Source organism: Amblyomma americanum, chromosome 5 (genome assembly GCF_052857255.1).
Source record: "Amblyomma americanum isolate KBUSLIRL-KWMA chromosome 5, ASM5285725v1, whole genome shotgun sequence".
Classification (NCBI taxonomy): Eukaryota; Metazoa; Arthropoda; class Arachnida; order Ixodida; family Ixodidae; genus Amblyomma; species Amblyomma americanum.
In genome coordinates this window covers 9,926,281-9,931,642 of record NC_135501.1, presented here as the reverse complement: position 1 = coordinate 9,931,642, position 5,362 = coordinate 9,926,281, and positions in this window count along the sequence as shown.

Here is a 5,362-nt window from a genome sequence, read left to right as displayed (position 1 = left end):
GGCCAGAAAAAGTAAACAAATAAACAGAATAAAATGCCGACAGGACAGGAGACTTCCGTCATCTGGAACCATTTCGGCAGCCCGAGTCAAGGTAGAATCAGCGGCGCCGTGAGTTTAACTACACACACGTGCACTGTGCCTGAAAACACCCACAAAAGAAAAAAATGTGGAAAAACATCCGAGTTCGGGCAAGTGTGGTGTGGGAGGTAAATGTGAATGGCGTGAGCATTTAGGCATGGGTTCTTCAATTGCACCCCGTCGGCAAGGTAATCGAACTGGGAAGATAGGGGCGGGATGGGGTAGGGAATGAAGAAATTTGTGTGAGCTTGAAAAAGATGTCGCTGGCAAGAAACGAACGAGGTATGTCAAGCTGGCTCTCGTAATGTCAGGAACGGCCCTGCAAGGGGCGGATGGAGGACAATACACCTGGACTCTCATTAATGCCGTGAGGAATTGTTTCAAATTTGTAAATGAAGTACGACTCGCATTGTTCTCTTTCCCGGTTGTTATGAAACCCACCCTGTAGGACTGTTAACTTAATTGCATCAAATGGGTGGTTTCGCTCATTAATGTGTTTTGACAAGGGAAGGTTGGGTAGGGATAAGATATGTGCGCGGTGGTTATTAAAGCGAATTCGTAGAGGGTTGACGGTCTGTCCAATGTATTGCATACTGCATACACTGCATTCTAGGAGGTATATTACGTTGCAGGAATCACAATCAAAGTTGCCATTAATTTCCCATTTGAAGCCTGAAGCTGTGCTTACTGCACAGCTTGCTATTTGTATGTGTTTGCAGACCTGGCATCTATTTATTTATTTACAGAATACTGCAGGCCCTTCTGGGCCCTAGCAGGAGGGGCAATACAGTGCAACATGAATATACAAAAAAAACTGAAAGAAAATTTAAAACACAAAGCAAAATAAGTTTGATGGCGTCAATCTTCTATTTTTTCAATGGAATCTATGTCACATAGTGCTTTTAAAGGTAAAGTATTCCATTCAGTTACAGTGCGAGGGAAGAAGGAGTATTTAAATAGGTTAGTTCTGGCGGTGAATGGAGTTAGTGAATCAGAGTGGCGATGTCTTGTTGGTCGTGGAGCGGAAAATGGCTTGACGTAGGGATCCGGGCACATTGACAACTTGTTATGTTTGAGAAGGAAAAGAAATTTTAATCTGAGAATTTTACGTCGTACCTGCAATGTTTGAATTCGGTGTGCTCGCATTATGGCAGTAGGTGAATCGGTTGAACGGTATTTTGAAAAGATGAATCGAATGTCCTTGCGCTGGATCATTTCGAGCGCTTGAATGTTAGTTTTAGTAAATGGGTCCCAGACAATGCAAGCGTATTCTAACTTGGGTCTGATTAATGACGAATAGGCTAAAAATCTCAAGTCTGCAGGAGCATGCTTCAATTTGTGCTTGAGGACACAAAGTTTACGAAAACCTGATGCACATACGTTACCTATATGTTTGTTCCAGCTTAGATTATTAGTTATCGTCACGCCAAGATATTTATATTCAGTTACCTCCGAAAGTGGAAATGATGGAAGAGCGTAAGGGTCTAAAAGGCTGTTTTTTTTTTTTGTTAATCTCATAAATACGGTTTTCTGAGCGTTAAGTTTCATGTCCCACTGGTTGCACCAATCCAGAATATTCTTTAGGTTTAAATTGAGTAATAGTTGGTCTTCGCGACAAGTAATTACATTAAACAAAACACAGTCATCTGCAAATAGCCGGATTTGAACGGGATGAGTAACTACTTTTACAATGTCATTCACATATATTAAAAATACCAGGGGACCGAGGACACTTCCTTGGGGAACACCAGAAGAGACAGGCAGGCTGTTTGAATAATGGTCGTCAATACTAACAAACTGCTGTCGGTTAGATAAGTAAGCTGAAACCCAGGTAACTATAAAGTTAGGAAGACCAACTTGTTTAAGCTTGTCAATTAATTTAGAATGGGAGACGAGGTCATTTTCCACAGGGCCGGCATTTTCCACGAGAGCAAATACTGGAGGGATGTCGCTACAACGAGGAAACAGACCACCGGGCAAATCTTGTACTTACTTTCACCAGTAATGCTCAGAAGTGCAAGATGCCGGGCTAGTTGGTAATCCATGATGAAAAAACAGCGCAAGGAACGAGACGAAAACACGAAGACAGCGCCCGTGTCTGTGTCTTCTTCCTTCGTGTTTTCGTCTCGTTCCTACAGCGCCCGTGTCTGTGTCTTCTTCCTTCGTGTTTTCGTCTCGTTCCTTGCGCTGTTTTTTCATCATTGTTTCACCAGTAACCCGCCTAACGTAAACAAAATCCTCAGAAAACATTTCAACATTCTCGAACAAAGCGAGCGCCTCACCAAAATTTTCACTGCTCCCCCTCACGTGGTCTACAGACGACCAAAAAACATTAAAAATATTCTAGTACACTCAAAAACAAATAACCAGCCGGTTTTGGGGTGCCGGCCCTGTGGAAAATGTAGATGCCAGGGGTCGGCTCCCCGCGGCTGCGGGGTGGGCGGCGGGGGACAACACGTTTTTCTTCTTTTTTATTTGTTTCCCTTTTTTCCCCTTTTTATCTGTATCTTTTCTAGTATTCTTTGCCTCCGTTTGTTTCTTTTGTTCATGTGTCGTACATGTGTGCCAGTGCCAACTCCTTAAGAAGAGGAAGAAGACCCCTGTAACCTCAGTCTTGAGAAAGGACAGGCTCTGTCCGAAACGTCGACTCAAAATAAATCTATGGCTAAATGAAGCGTTCGTGCTCTGGACTGAACGCTGCCGCTGGTCTGTGCCTGGACTGTACCGCTGGTTGTTCGCGACGTTGTGCTTTGCAATACGTTCCTTATTACAAGTGGTGGAGGTGCCAACGATCCCCTCGCCCTGGAGCTTGGCACTCGCGCATTGCCTACCACCTCTACAATGCCTGAGACCGTCACCCAAACTGCTTCACCGCTTCCGTCGGCTGTCTTCTGTTCCGGCGCCGCACGCCAACGTGACCCGCCCATCTTCAACAGCGCAGATGGCACGGATTTATTTATTTATTTATACATACTGCAGCGCAATTATATGCGCTATGGCAGGAGTGGGAAAACACAAAAATGCAAGGAAACAAAATGCAGCAAAATGTACAAAGTGAGCACTACAAAAAGTTAAAATCACAAATGAAATATCAAACAAGAAAGGAACTGTTAACGACAGGGTAAGAATACACAGCTATTATGCGTCTTCAACGGCAGTTACAAAGTTTTGAAATGGACAAGAACGAATGGACCCGGGTAGAGAATTCCAGGCTTCTATTGAACGGGGAAAAAAACTGAATTTGAACAAATTAGTATGCGCAAAATACGGTATCAAATTAAGCTCGTGATGACTTCTTGTAGATGATAATGGTGCAAAGTTAATGTAGTGGTTAGCTGACAGCCTTACTGAGGAATTGACGACACAATGTAAGAATTTTAATGATTCAGTGTGGCGACGGACAGACAGCGTGGTTAAATTCAATGAGAGAAGTGTAGAAGAGGGTGAGAAATCGCGATCATAACGATGACATATAAAACGCACAGCTTTCTTCTGGACTGCTTCTAACATGTTAATTTCGAATTGCTTGTACGGGTTCCACACTACAGCTGCGTAATCAAGAACAGGGCGGATTAGAGATTTATACAACAGTAGCTTTGTGTCTTTTGGTGAATTGGGTAGCGTGCGTCGTAGATAACCTAGTTTTTTTAGTGCTTTATTACATACGTAATCAATGTGTTTAGACCAAGACATGTTATGCGTGAATATGACACCAAGATATTTGTACTGCGAGACCCTATCCACCACACGGCCAATGAAAGAGTAACTAAAATGGGAAACGGAAGATTTGTTACAAAAAGACATGAGGACGGTTTTGTCGAAATTAATTCTCATTTGCCAGGTACTACACCAACTACAAAACATAGCAAATGACTCTTGGAGGTGACGATGATCATTAGGGCCATTACTTACTTCGTATAAAACGCAGTCATCAGCGTAAAGACGAATGTTAGAAGAAATGTTATGCGGCAAGTCATTTATATATATTAAAAAGAGTAGTGGTCCAAGGACGGAGCCTTGAGGCACACCTGACGTTACATCAACAGCAGTAGAATGAGAAGAATTATAGGATACGAACTGGGAACGAGATGAGAGAAAGCTAGAAATCCAATCAACCAAGTGAGGATTGTTTAGTATAGCATTTAGTTTAGCAAGAAGCTTGGAATGTAGAACAGTATCGAATGCTTTCGAGAAGTCTATAAAAATGGCATCAACTTAGTTACCGACATCGAGGTTATGTAATATATCATGAGCAAATTCTGTTAATTGTGTTACCGTACTAAAACCGCGCCTAAACCCATGCTGAAAGTTAGATAGCAAATTATTGGATTCAAGAAAAAGCATGATGTGTTTATGAATGATGTGTTCCAACATTTTGCATGACTGTGATGTCAATGAAATCGGTCTGTAGTTCGACAAGCACTGTCTATCACCAGATTTGAAAAGAGGGAGCACTTTGGCTAATTTCCAAGAAGAAGGAACTGTAGGCGGATGATAAGGACTTGTTGAATATGATGGTCAGATATTTCGAAGACCACATGGAGTAACGAACCAGGAACGCATTATGTATTTCTTAACGTCGAGGTTTAATGCAAGATTTAGGATGCCATCAGTGTTTATGACAGCATCACTGATTGCTGGAGAAGAAATTATATTAGTGAGTGGCGGAATGACGTTGTTATCCGGAACGAACACCGAGTTAAAATATTTGTTGAAAGCATCAGATATTACAGCAGGCTCACTGATGACGTCATTATCTAATCTGAACGAAGTGGATGAAGTGTCACGAGGTAAGATGGATGACCAAAATTTTCGGGGGTTAGTTCTTAACAGATCGCGCAGGTGGACACGAAAAAAGAAATCCTTGGCCATGCGCAACTTAAGTTTAAGTTCTTTTTTTGCCTTGTGAAATCTGTCTAAGGTTATGGGATCGTTGCTTCTTCTCGAACGCCTTAGCCTACGAAGGCGACGAGATAAATGCAAAATGTCTCGAGTCATCCAAGGAACATTAGTATTTCTTTTCTTAGTTTTAATAGGAACAAAGCGTTGGACACAATCCTTGACAAGACATTCAAAGTAATTAGTAAGAAAATTTACGTCGTGGCTTGCTGAGAAAGCAGAGAATGTAACGAAACGATCAGCTAAAACCTCAATAATGGAATGGTCGTCAGCACGAGTGAAGACCAACTGTCGCTCCTCCAGGGCATCCAGCAGTTCGTACGTGAGGAAGTCGCATGCCAGCTATCTTTGTCTACCTGCCCGTATACCTCTGTGCCGTCGTTCA